Raw genomic sequence first — 14,714 nt, forward strand, 5'->3', positions numbered from 1 at the left:
CTGTGTTTGTGTATATATACGTATGCGTAAGTGTGTATATGTATGTCTGCTTTTGTTAAAAACATTCAAACTGTGCATATCTCTTTAGTTCTTGGTCTTTGTGAGCAGTATTTGTATGCTAGAATATTTGGTGTATTTGTTTAATACAAATAAGCTCCCGCAGCCGCCTGACATCTTATAGCCTAGTTCTCCCTTTGGGAGAACCTGGCAAGCTACCGAGAGTTTCCTTCCCACATGGGAGAGCCTGGCAAGCTCCCCATATTGTATTTATATGCCAAAACCAGTAACAATGATGGGTCTCTTCCCCTGACCCTGAAAGAGCCACCAATGCAGCACTGTTGGGAAGGACGAGTAAAGAGAGGCTTCATCTCAGGGCTAGGATGAAGGGACAAGTTACTGAAATCGCTTGAGAAATTCAACGATCAACGGGATGATGATGATGATGATGATGATGATGGTGATGATGATTGTTTAATGGAAACCGGCAGTCTTTTCTGGACTGAAGCAGAAAGGTGTTGCGATTCTTGCCCATAAGGTTCCCAGGTTCAGTGCCTTTTGTTGCGGAGTCCAAATTTGCAAGTGTTAGATCTAGCTAGAGTTGAATATATATTACTCTTTACCCAGGCTGAAAGTGGTGTCCCTTATGAACGAAGATGTGGAAGGAAAACGTTTGTTAAAGGAGACCCCTAGTGCCCAGTGATAGAGCTCTGCATGGTGAAAGTGATTGACTTGGTTTAGCTGATTTCTGGTGTAATCCTTGCTGTCCTTTTGACTGGCAGGAGTGAAGTGTTTTGGACTCCCTGAGGGCCCTTAAGAACTAATTTCTGGACTTGCTGTGGGTAAATCCAGAGACTTTTTTTCCATACTTGAGATTACCTCCCACCAATGGGATCGGGACTCTTAGAGTGTGAAATTAATACATCAAGTGAATTTTATATCATGGTAGCCTAGGGCTGGCTTTTGCAATTAAATTTTGCAGAAATGAGCCTCAGCCCTGCCAAGGAAGTCCTGGTGAAGCTAAATTATTTTCATGACATTTCTACCCTGTGAGGTAAGAGTTTAGTTTTATATTAGAACTGTGAGTCTTGCTGGGTAAATTGTTGTCTGTTTGCTAAAAACTGCAATTGACCTGGAGTGAATACCGTCACTGAAACTTGATTCGCCCAGCATAAAAGTTTAGAGAAAATATGTACGAATTTGAAGGGTGTGGTGTATCAGCCAGCAGAAACACCAGCCAGTTCTGATTTTTTTTTTCCATTGCTCAAAGAGATGTTCCATTCCTTAGACCCATAATTTCATTGACTGGACTTCCTAACCTGAGTATGTAACAAGAATGGTGCTTTAGTAGTTGACAGAAATAGACATAATCATTGTAGGATCTTGAATGCCTACTGACCTCTCTCAGCAGTGCTCTCACTTTCTGCCCCCCAAACTAGCCAGAGCACTGAAGTTTAATTCTTTTGCATTTGGAAGTCAGGGGATGAGACTGGTGAGTGATTTCCTAAACAAGGTTTAGGAATTTGAGTGAGGGGAGCATGGAAGAATGTTTTTTTCATAATGACCAAAGTTTCTTCTCATCTAGGTGCACCAGATGCCAAAATTGGCCCAAGATTGTCCTTTTAAGCTCCCATATCTCCAATATCTCTGATCCAAACCTTTCATTGTTATATTTTTCCCATAACTATAATACAGCGAAATCTTAGAAGCCTACAGTTTTCTTGTTCTTTGCCATCTAGCTCTCAGCAGGTTTCTCAACAAGAAAACGTCCCCTTGCTTCTCTAGCTCTCCAGTAATCTTCACTATACAAGAAGAAAGCCCAGAGTAACTAGGTTTCCAGTATAGGTTCTGTTGAAGTCGTGCTGTGATGACTTGTCACTTGTTTCTGGGAGGCTGTTTCTTTGGCTGACTCTTCATACCAGCACCATTGGTTGATGCTGCTGTAATAACTTCCGCAAAAGCATCCTGCCACTATATGTTAAGTATTTGGTTCATCAACTGGTCAACTAACAGTTAATGTCATACTGGCAGATGCTGTGGGGTTAGGAGAGTAAGTGCCATGCCCATGGAGATATGTATGAAAAACTTTTCTAGACACTTGTCTAAAATTCGACACCTCTTCTGCTGGTTGGCACTTCCACTACTCAAAAACTCCTGTACTCCTTAAGCCCCAGTTCTCATAGTTAGTAGGGGTGCTACACAAAACAGAATGTCCCCAATGGGACTTGGGCCCCTGGCTGGCATTCGACATGTCGTATCTTCTTACTTCTCCTACATGGTTCGTGATCTGAGGTGATATTAATGAGGCCTGTTCAGAAAATATTCTCACCATCCTCTTCTGTGGATTGATAAGACCAGCTTCACACTTTCTTTTATCCACTATTTTATTCAGCTGCTTTTTTGCGTGTTTGTTAATCTTTTGAAGGGGCACAGGTGAACATTTACCATTGTTGCCTCTGAGATTTTTCTTTCTGATTATGGTATTTTTGTGTCTGGATCTAAAAAAATGATTAAAGATTATAATAAGGGGTTAAGTTTTTTTAGGTGAACATATTGATATTTTTGTTGTTGTTTTGTAGACTCGTCTGACTCCAGTGTTCATTAATCTGAACATTAATCCCAGACCTCCCCCACACACCCACTCCACTTGTTAAAACCTTTGCAGGAGAGAGGTTAATATGAATAGGTATACAATTAAAAAATAAAAGTTAAAAGATTCTCCGGTGCAGTTGAAAACAGGGCCTGTTGATACATAATTTCTTTTGGCTTTTTCTTGTTTCTGTGTCTATGGTTAGTTTCTCTGAAACTGCTGACTTACCTATCTGGTTTCTCAGTATCTCAGAGAAACTGACGTGCTATTAATAGCTGCCTTTGGTGTTGCAGGAATTCCATTGCCATCAGGGGCTGTGGCATTACATTTATGGTTTGGTTTTGTTTTTTACTTGGTGTACTAAACTCAGGGGGATCCTACCCTGTCAAGGAAGGGTGGGGGGGAAGGAATCCTAAGTCTGTCTTTCCTTAAAAAAATGTAAATACTAAAATCAATATTTGTCACTGTAAATGATTTTTCTCAGGATATATTTTTAAAGGAGAATAACAGGTATGAAAGTGTTTTCCATAATTATTAGTCAGGATTTATTCTTGAATTTGAATATCTGATGAGAGCTAAGTCAAAATAGTTATGGCATAGTAACTAAATTTATTAAATCAATCTCAAATATGTACATCCCAGTAAATTTTGGTTTAAGGCAATCACACATGCAAATTTGCTTTCAAGGGCATTTTGTAATGATTAGCCAGAGATGATTTCTGACTGAAGAGAAACATCTGTATGTGATATATAAATAAAAAAGAATTGGAATCATTAATAAGGGGTGGTGGGTTTCTCATTAGGAAGACACCAAGCCTAGCTATTAGTTACATATTTATTACAAGTAACATTTTAAAAATAAATGAGCGGCCTTATCTGTATGCATTTTTAGAGCAAAGACCAAATAAAATAAACATTGAATTAGTACTCAAAGTCTGGAATTTCAGTATTAAAAGACATTAATACTTTGTGTGTCTTTGTTTAAAAAAAAATAAAGTTCCAACATAGGAAAAAAGATACTGGGGAAATTGGAAGTTCCAGGAGAATCTTGGATGATTGAAGCTTAGCTTATTTCTGTTAGTGTTTTAGAACAGTCAGAGGTATCAGCATTAATAACAGTCTACAGATAAAAGTCTTTAAACAGCTCAGTGGGCCTTGAATTCTTGAGACAGATATTTCAGACCTTGAGCTATCTTTGGTTGCTGTGTCATCTTTAAGGAATCCTGGGTTAGCTGTTCAGAGGCGATTCCCAAGTTTAGGTGATCTTTGAACTGTTGACACTCTTCTGGGTTAACACAAGCTAATCTTTATCTGAATGCTTTTCCAGGATGTCAGTGCTGGACTCAGATTGCCTGGAAGCAACCTTTTAATTTCAATCTCTGTAAATTTAAGACTCCTGAGCGTTTGAGTCCCCACCTCAGGCCCTGCCCACCATACCAAGTAGTTTTTTAAAGCGGAAATTCACAGAATGGGTTTTGTTTAGAATTGTTTTTATGCCTTTTTTTGTTTCTTGTTATATCCTTTTCAGTCTTTCATTTATTTGGAATTTCAAAAACCGAGTGGGTTTCTTGGGATTTTTTTTTTTTAATCTGCTACTTTTCATGGTCTAGACTTTTACCTTGACATACTGGAATTGCTGGATTGCGTTTGGCAATTGGGAAACTTTGCCAGATGGGTTGAAAAAGATGGATTCTCTATCAGTCAGCTTTGTCTTCAGTTCCGTAATATTTCCATGAGGGCACAAATCTTAGACTGTGTGGTTACCTTCGACTTCTCCTTCTGAGTACTTTCCAACTCTGGCATAAATGATTTTCAAAGTGAATTGTTGGGTATTTTTAATTTTGGGTAGGTAACACAACTGCAAGACCTGTTTCTTTGGATGATTGCACTTTGATAATGTTGCCTGCTCTCTGTTCTGCTGACATTGGCAATGTAATTTGTATAGCCTAGAAGTTTATTAGACATTTGTGGTGCATTGAAAGCAAAAGCCTCTGCCAAAACAGACTAATTAGTGTGCATAAATTTGTTAATTCAATTTCTGGTATCCTATTTGCTTTTATTCCATAGGCGGTTCTTAAAAGGAAGCAATCCAAAATATATCATAGAGAAAAGGGGACGTTTGATTTTTGCTAATTATAGACTCACAAGTGGTGGTGTGTGGAACCTCTTGCTTAGACATTCATTGTTGGGAGTTATTTCCTTATTGTTATTTTAATAAAAATAATTGAACCTTTTTTTCAGTCTGTTGGATAAGATTAAACTGATAAACTCTGTGGAATGCTTGGGAACAACATCTTGTTTGCCAGCGACAGCTGCAAGGCCAGAGTGCACACCAAACACGGGCTGGATGCAGATCACATTTCTAGAAAGAAAACATACCCACGTGTGCCACAGTGTCAAGATATGTGCACATTATATAAATAGTGATCTAACTAAAATAAGTCATTGTTTCATTCTTTATGAGACCAGTTCTTGTAAAAACAAACTGAAGAAGATTCTAAAAGGTAACCTGAGAATGACTAACAGGAACTCTTTTGAGACAAGTGCTCTTTTTAGACTGAAGACAGGAAACTGCATTAAAGTAAATTTGTTTAGAATAGGACTTTAGATGCACATCTTATTTCCTGATCCTTATTTGATTAATTGATTGATTGATTGTTTTGGGGTCACACCCAGCAATGCTCAGAGGTTACTCCTGGCTCTGTGCTCAGGCATCACTCCTGGGGAGTTCAAGGGATCATATAGGATCCTGGGGATTAAATCTGGGTTGCCTGTGTGCAAAGCAAATGCCCTACCCACTGTACTATTTCTCTAGCCCCTTGGCTCCTTTTAGTGTAGCTAACTACCTGTGTGAGCCTCTCCTTTGCACAATGAATGTCTTTGTCCTCTTACTGAACCTCCTTCCCAACAGTCTGATGTGTGATACGTTAGATCTAAATTATAGATATTTCACTTATGTGTCTCTTTTATCTCTGGAGTTTTCTCTGGTAATATTGAACTCATATTTGGTAACATCTATTTCTCAGGAGAACAGATCAAGATAGACATTTAAATAAGGATGTGTACATTTTGATCCTTCATAGTGATTCTATCGGAAAAACATAATTTTTCATCAGTAATAAAATAGTGAGAAGATTTGCATGTCAGTTCATGACTTCTTGGCCAGATGCTAAGCTTCCTGAAGTCAGGGTTCCTGTATTATGTGTCTTTCTTCACTTACCCTGGAGTTTTGCTAATTTGTAAATGAAAGAATAAATTGAGCTTCCCACAACTTTGAGTTTGTTGTTGTTTTGGGGCCATACCTGGCAGTGCTAAGGACTTACTCCTGCTCTGTGCTCAGGGTTCATTTCTGACGGTTCTTGGGGAACCATGTGGGTGCCAGGAATAGAACCTGAGTCAGTTGTATGTAAGGCAGATGCCCTAACCCCTGTACTGTTGCCCAGTCTCCAGAAGTTTGATTTTATTGGAATCTGACTGTTCTTCACCAGGATGTTTTTTCTTGGTTCAATCATTGATGTTTCCTGATCTATAGTGAATGTAAATATTTGTGCTATAATAATTTATAATTGGATAATGAAAGTAGGAAATATTTATGGAATTTAGAAACTATCCGTTCTAAAAATGAATTTTATAGTACAGGAGTATGTTTGTGTTTAATATGTGTATGTATATATATGTATATATGTTCGGATGAGCCTCATGCATGAAGGAACCGGCAGAGGAATCCAGGTGTGTGGGATCTCCAAGGGCCGAGATCTCCAAGGCTGCTTGGATCAGGACTGGTCCTCTTCCACCCAGAACCCCCATTTTCCAGTAGCTAGGTAGTCACACCCAAAGGCCAACATCCAGAGACTATAAAACCAAGCTCCCGGAAGCATCTAATAGCTTTGTTCTCCCTCTTGGAAAACCTGACAAGCTACCGAGAGTCTATTGCCCGCACAAGAGAGCTTGCCAAGCTCCCCATGGTATATTCATATCCCAAATACAGTAAAAATTATATATATATATGCGTATATATACACACACATATATACGCATATATGTATGTGTATATATGTATATATACATATATACGCAGCATATATACACACATATGTATGTGTATATATATATATACACACACCTCTCAGAGAGCCCGGCAAGGTACCAAGAGTATCCCACCAGCACACCCACCAGCACAGCAGAGCCTGGCAAGCTACCTGTGGTGTATTCGATATGCCAAAAACAGTAACGGTAGGTCTCATTCCTCTTACCCTGAAAGAACCTCCAATCATTGGGAAAGACGAGTAAGGAGAGGCTGCTAAAATCTCAGGGCTGGGAGGAATAGAGATGTTACTGGTGCCCGCTCAAGTAAATCGATGAACAACAGGATGACAGTGATACAGTGTATATATGTATATATTACGGCAGAGCCTGGCAAGCTACCTGTGGCATATTCAATATGCCAAAAACAGTAACAAGTCTCACAATGGAGATGTTACTGGTGCCCGCTCGAGCAAAAGGATGACAGTGACTATATATATATATATATATATATATATATATATATATATATATATATTTACATGTTAGGGGAGAAAAATTATGTAATGATTTTACCCAGAATGGAAAAGTGTAACTTAGTAGGCAGAAGAGAGACTCCTCTTGTTTAAACCCCAGGCTCCTCCTTCCTTTCGCACTTTTACTACTCACATCTTGCCTTGTCCTTCTTCGAAGTTGGGCCTGAAACAAAACTTGTACTTGAGTGGGACATGAGTAGTGTGGAATACAGGAATCTGCTTCTCATTCTGTTGCTACTGCCTCTTCTTCCCTTTTTGCTTTCTTCTGCTGACTCTGTAGTTGCAGTGTTAAATCATTCTCACAGACATTGTTTTGTTTAACAAATACCCTTGATTTCCTCTTCTGTGTCATGAGAGCCACAGAGCTCTCAGTTTCAGCTCTACCTGAGTCAAGAAAAAGTGTTGATCCTTTGTAAATACCATCTGTAGGCATATTGTTGGGATCAATATGAATGAAAACTTGTATTTAGTCACTGCTTACTCAGTATTAGGTACTGAACTAAGAACATGAAGCAACTCCCTCTCTGATTTAAAAACCTGTTGTTTTCCAGATAAAGTTAAAATTCCATAGCCTGGCTTTTCACATGCCACACTTCAGCGAAGTAACTAGTCTTTCCAGCTCCAGCTTTGTTCACTGACTGTGAATCATTTGCTCTGGCCACACCCATGTATCGGTTCCCCTGAGTACTCAGAGCTTTTTCTTGAAGATAGAATCGAACCATTCTTAGAGACAGGCACGCGTGCATCCTTTCTCTCTCCCACTGGGACTTTTTTTCTTTTTCTGCTAGATTCCTACATCACCTGCTGTGAGTACTACTACTTTATCACTTTTGGCATTCTGCCTTCCATTGACTTTTCCAGCACTCTCAGCTCATCCTTAGTTTGTTATCAGCCTGCAGCATAGTAGGGAAGCGTGGCGGTGTAAACACGGCTGGCTGGGCACCCCCTGCACTTTCTAGTTTGGAGATGTTAACATAATAAGGGACCTTAAATTATGTAGAGCTCAGATCAAGACTTGTCATTGTAAACCACTGGATAAAGAGTCAGTTCTGAGTTCCAGAGTAAAAGGAGAATTAGTGAACTAGTGTAGAGAATAGAACTAATGACATGGAAAATGAGAGATGGCAATATTTTTTTTTTATTTACAGTGCCTGTTAGATCCCCAAACATGCATTATGTTAATTTACTTAGTTTTCATACTACTCTTATTATGTCCTTTATCATCCTTTCATGGGCTGGAGCGATAGTGCAGCAGGTAGGGTGTTTGCCTTGCACGCAATTGACCTGGGTTAGATTCCTCCATCCCTCTTGGAGAGCCCGGCAAGCTACAGGGAGTATCCCGCCCACATGGCAGAGCCTGGCAAGCTACCCATGGCGTATTCAGTATGCCCAAAACAATAACAAGTCTCACAATGGAGACGTTACTGGTGCCTGCTCGAGCAAATCAATGAACAACCGGACGACAGTGATACAGTGATCATCCTTTTGTATATGAGGACATAGATTCTAGACCTCCAAACTAATCCCCTGGAGAAAGAGAATTCTCATTTTTTCTCCAAAAAGCACTTCTCTTTTTACTCTGCCTGTCCCTCATACTGCTGCTTCTGTTTACTTGATCCTCCACTGGACACTAACTTAAAACCCAAACCTAGTGAGTCAGTTTCACAACCCTATCCTTTTTTACCCTGTTCTTTTAATATCCCATTTAAAGTATTATTTTAAACAGCACTTTTAATTTATAAAAACTGCCTATCTGTTTTCAAATGTTGTGCCTCTACATCCATCATTCAAATGGTATGCCTCTACTTCCCTGGGGAAGAACAGTCTGGGTTCTGTTGTGTGTATTCTGAACTCTGCACATGATATTGGATGCCTTGAAATAGAACTGGCATAGCTGCTACTACTACTGATTTTGATTTTAGCAACAATGACAGTAGCCACCACGACTAAATACTTAGGAAGGCAGAATCAGCTGCTTCTCTAAATGTTTTTCTGATTTGTGTTATACTGTTTAACTTCATTTCTGGTGGAAAATGCTGCTGCAGTCAAGGTTATTTCTCCTCTAAATGAAGGTGCTGCGTATTCTCCTACAATTTACAGTACTGTTTTATTAAAGCTATCCTTGTAATTTTATGTTATAATTTCTATATTGGTTTGAAAATATTGAAGATAAAAATACTCTCCCTTTCCAGAAAAAGATATAATGATTAAGTCTGACTTGTGGTGAATGGCAGAATAAAAAAAAAATTTCATTTTCAGATACAGAGAAATGTAAATATTTGACTTGATAGAATGTGACCATACTTTTTTTTTCCTTTTAAACCAAGATTGTGATTATTAAAGCCAGTGTTTCCCAAAGAGGGCCAGATTGCCCTACCCACCCCTGCCCCCACACCCAGAAGATGCTGGAATCATCCGGGGGGGAGATGTAGTAGCCTCTGCTACAGTGGGGAGCACTTTATTAACTTAAAGAAGGCACATTTCCAGGGAGATGCTTTTTTTTCTGAAAAGGAGGTGGTTGGACAAGTAAGTTTGGGGACCTCTAATTTAAACCTTATGTTGAGCTCTTAGACAGATGGTCTTTTGAGTAACGAACACCCCTTTGAATATATCAAGATGCCATTTGGTAAAGTGATGAAGTGGCATTATTAATAAGTTATTTATGCATAAAAATCTGGTGTGAGAGTGGGTAGCCATAGATTAGAAAAAAAATTACTAAACTCTGTCTTACAGATAAGAAGGGCTGTGTTGCCTCTCTGACTTTTCAGCAGCATTTCCCTGTTTCTGCATGGGAAGAAAAGTAGAGAAAATCAGTGTTCCAGGTCCTGCCGCTCTTTGCCTCTGTAGCTGTCTGCAGACAGCTGTAGGCTCTCCTTCCTCTGTGCTGCTTATGCTACTCTAAGACAATGTGATATAGTCAGTAAGGAACATGTAAAAATGAGCAAATAAAGAGAATAGTATTATTTTCCATGTTTTTCCATATTTTCCTTGAAAATACATTGGATCAGCACATTTTCAAAATTTTAAAGAATAAAAGACTTAAGGTTTTCTACTATATTTAAAATTTTAAGCACAGGTAGCCATACTTCACTGATAATTGTTATCATTCTGAAAAAAAAAAAAAGCATTCCACATAGGTAATTTCTTCAGATTATAGTGAAACACGCACCTTAAGGACCATGCCTGCCTAATCACTGAGAATTAATTATTTTTCCTGTGTAACCTCCATTCACAACACAGACCAGCCAAGAGGCTGAGGTATATATGGAGTAAGTTTGCTGTCCCTCCTCTTTCTATAAAGAATAGTATAAAGAACATATCCTGTCATCAGCACCAGGTGGCCAGTTTCTTATTGTTGTTTTAATCATTTCTAAGACTTCTTACATCATTTTCTCAACATAACATCTTCTGTAGTTCTCTAGAATCCCCTTCCAACTGCCATTCTTTTAATGTTTCATTCCATAAACATTGCCATCACGCATGATTTAAAATCTCTTTTTTGGGAAATACGTAGAAAAAGCCATTGGGCTGGGTGACAGGAAGTTTAAAGGGGAGATAGCAATACCTGCAGTATACTACTATCTACAGTGGCACATGAAGGATAAAAGCAGTTTTTGCATAGCTGACCTTCGAAGTTCAGCTGGAAGTAGGATCCTGGGAGTGTGAGGTAGACTGGACATGGGCATGGGGCTGGGCATTTGACTGGCTGTCCTGTCACTTCTGGGTCGCGGACCATGGACCATGGCATTAAGGGTGCTGGTAGTGCAGTTCCAGTGTCATCCTGACCCCATTTTTGCTCAGCATCTATATCCTAGCTAGCGAGAATCAACTTTCCCAGGCTCTCCTGTTTGCACGAAGCACCCTTCTTTGGTCAGTCAAGTATCTTCAGCTCTGTATTGGTTGCTCTAGCCCCTGTGTGTCTCCAAGATGCCAGACCACCGCCTTTTCCCTCCTCTACCTATCTGCCAGCAGCACGTTCACTTCTCCAGGCTCTGCACAACCCAGCATCATCTCCTTTCCTACCTCCATACCTGCTCCTTCTGCTGCTGACAGTCAGTGCTCTTTCCTCTCACCGGGCCAGGGTGCCATGATCTCACTATGTGATGTGTTTCAGCCAAGCCTGTGTCTTCTGGGGTTTGTGGTATGTGCATTGTCATTATTGCCAGAGTGTGGGAGGCCTGTCTGTCTCCCTTTCCTAGGGTTCTGAGTAGCTACAGTCAATGTTTGTTGAAATAATAAATGAGTGAAGTGTATTTATTGAGTTCATCCTTGTTTGGGGCTATAAAACAAATGATGTGTCTTCCCAGAGTTGGAATATTGTGGGAAGGTAAAAATGCCAAGCAACACACATATTCTGGATTTCACACTCATTATGAATTGAGGAAAGGCCACATGAGGGTAGGAAGTAAATTGAGGTGGTGAATGAGGTATTTGTCGTCTCTGGGAACATACCCTGGGGAGGAGGGTGGCTCTTCAGCTGTGTTTGCTTATCCTACCAAGTTTTAATCTTGTGAGCCTGCTAATAAGGCAGCCCTAGAGCTACAGGAGGAAGCCATCCACTTCTCACTATTGTGTAGGATCCATTGGATCCCCTGTGATTTGGCTCTTCCTTTAGAGTACACATGATTACTCCAGTCATATGCATACTGGTATTTATTTTCCTTTTGCCTCAATAATTGCCGTCAGAGAAGCTGGTCTGTAAAAAGAGAATGGTGTAATTACTTCTCTAGAAAGTTGACTTTCTGCTGAGCCCGAGGATTAGTGTTTGGAAAATATGAGAATTACATTTTGGGACAGCCAGTGGGGGAACAGACCCTGCTCTGGCCTCATTATGTGCCCTTGGCATGGCTCAGATCAGTCCTTGTGCCTTGGTCACAGCTTTCATCCTCAGTCAGCCTCTGCACTGCAGGTGATGTTCTTATTCCAGTGTTTTGGAGAGAGCAAGCTACATGTAGCCTTAAGAACTTGGTTATGAAATTTCATTTATTGATTGATTTCCTTTGGTTTGGGGGCCACACCAGGTAGTACTCAGGGATCAGTCCTGGTGGTACTTGGGTGGACTATATGTGGTGCTGGGGATTTGAACCAAAGTTGACCACGTGCAAAGCCAATTGCTCTATCACTTCCCTGTACTGACTTCCAGCCCTAGACTCAGGAACCCGGGAGATCAGATGTAAAGGTCAGATAACTACCATTAACCTATAAATAAGAAGTGTTTTAGTAAACACAGTAAATAGGAGACCTCGAAAAACATTTATGGAAAATGAAAAATTTGGATGGTGTGATAGAGGGGCTATTCCATATTGTTAGCATTTTCCTTTTCTTAAATTACTCTGTCCCTTCCACCAAAGACATCTTCAGAACTCAGTTTGAAAATGTTGAAACAGTAGCCCTGAAAACCAGATAGGACTAGAGTGAGACCTATGATTCTGTCTGATCTAGGAATGATTTGGTTGTCACAAGTGACTTGCCCAGTAAGGCCATTTTTATCTTTTTTTTAAGGGTGTATTCTCATATCTCATGATTATTTATTTATTTATTTATTTATTTGCTTTTTTGGGTCACACCCGGCAATGCACAGGTTACTCCGGCTCTGCACTCAGGAATCACTCCTGGTGGTGCTCAGGGGACCATATGGGATGCTGAGATTTGAACCCAGGTCGGCCGCGTGCAAGGCAAACGCCCTACCCGCTGTGCTATCACTCCAGCCCCTCTCATGATCTTTTAGACATGATATTGGGCAGTACTCATCTTGCTAACTTGTGGATACACATCTCCTGTCTGTTATTTATTCCATTTATTGTGGAAAAAAAAAAGTCCAGAGACACAGTATAGTATGCAGAGTGCTTGCTTTGTACCTGATCTACACAGTTTTGTTACCTGGTACCCTACATAGTTCCCTGAGGTATGTGATCCCTGAGCTAAAAGCCAGGAGTAAATTATGAGCCCAACCAGGCATTCTGCCCCTATCCCCCAAACAAAAACCCACAGAAGTTTCCAGGGAATGGTTGGTTCAGGAATTTTATTTGGTTTGGAACCATAATTCGCAGGGTTCAAAAGCATATTTAGTGAATAGTTTTACTTTACCATTTACTTTTTTCCTTTTAATGTTCAGTTCTATCAGCTTCTGTATATCTTTCTAGAATTGTTATACATATCCTAGGAGGTACTTTCTAATGTGCCCCACTTCCGTGGATAAATGGTGGTATAGATAGTATTCTGTATCTCCTTACTGGCTTGTGAATACTTACTGAGTTTAGCTTATATTGAAAGGGAAGTGATTTCAGGAATTTCGTTTGTTGACCTTTTGTTTTTTTGATAAATAAGACAGGCATTAGTTTCATGCTTGACAGAACATTTCACACTCCTTAGAAAGGTGAGAAAATCCTACCACTGTGATCCTGTTTCATGGTTTCATCTGTGAGCAAACTCTAAAAACCTTTTGGGCTTCTAGTCCACACCCTATAAACACCCAAACAAACAAGAGCAAGCAAGAAAAACTGGGCAAATGAAGAATAAAATCTCCACAAGTTCAGGAAAAGTTTTTTTTTTTTTTTTTTTTTGCTTTTTGTGTCACAACTCAGCTATGCTCAGGGGTTACTACTGGCTTTACATTCAGGAATTACTCCTGGCGGTGCTTGGGGGACCATATGGGATGCCGGGGATTGAACCCGGGTCGGCCGCATGCAAGGCAAATGCCCTACCCGATGCGCTATCGCTCCGGCCCCAGGAAAAATTTCTTTACTAACCAGAAATTCTCATTCTTTTTTCTGCTTCCTCTGAATCTTAAGATTTGGTAGCAAGCCAATAGAAAGTTCGAGACTCATTTTCTCTCCCATGGCTTTTCATGCATTGGAGATTGTTTCCATTTGGTGTCCTTATCTTTATGTGGGCCATTCACTTGACTAAGGTTGGCTTGCTTCATTAGAACAATGGACAATTTAGAGGAGTGGTGTAGCAAATATCCAAATCACAGAGTTAAGAACACTGAAATCATGAGTTAAAGTTTTACAATCAAACTTTAAATGGTGCATGTCAAAATAATAGTCTGGGGGGGGTAGGGGGTGGAGTAGGAACCCTGGGAACACTGATGGAGGGAAGTTGACAAGATCAGTGTTTGGAATATATACACAGATATATGCTAATTATTAATAACTATTAATAGCTTTGAAAATCACGAAGCTCTAATATTAAAAATATATTAGAAGACTTAAACCTAGGTGTTTTTTTTATTACTCAGTTCTTCACAACCCAACTATGAGTTTAGAGATGTTTCATCTTATATTATTAAGTCCTGCATTATTTTAAGGTAATTTTAGGATAAACAGTATTCATCAAGCTTTATTAAATGGTAGATATTTCAACTGTAGTCTCCCAGAGAGGATACTTCCTCTATATCTCTCAGATTACTATTTTTTTTTGTTTTTTAAATCTCCAGCCCTGATTTTCATAAACCTTTCTAGTAACTGCCCAAAGTTCTCTCTCTTGAGGTACTCAAGTTGCTTACTCCTCTCATTTCCTTGTCTGTGATTCCTCCTATCACTCAGACACACATTCATTCATCTGTT

At 39.7% G+C, this 14,714-nt stretch overlaps 1 protein-coding gene and 1 non-coding gene across 7 annotated transcripts in view; one reads left to right on the plus strand and one right to left on the minus strand.

Moving 5' to 3' along the window:
- Positions 1-14,714, plus strand: part of SIPA1L2 (signal induced proliferation associated 1 like 2) — a 268,964-nt gene that overhangs the window by 73,687 nt on the left and 180,563 nt on the right. The window lies entirely within an intron of this gene.
- LOC129399027 (small nucleolar RNA SNORA51) lies at positions 10,361-10,489 on the minus strand. The gene has a single exon (XR_008626875.1). It is a non-coding gene; the product is annotated as a small nucleolar RNA SNORA51 (small nucleolar RNA).

Source organism: Sorex araneus, chromosome 9, assembly GCF_027595985.1.
Source record: "Sorex araneus isolate mSorAra2 chromosome 9, mSorAra2.pri, whole genome shotgun sequence".
NCBI lineage: Eukaryota > Metazoa > Chordata > Mammalia > Eulipotyphla > Soricidae > Sorex > Sorex araneus.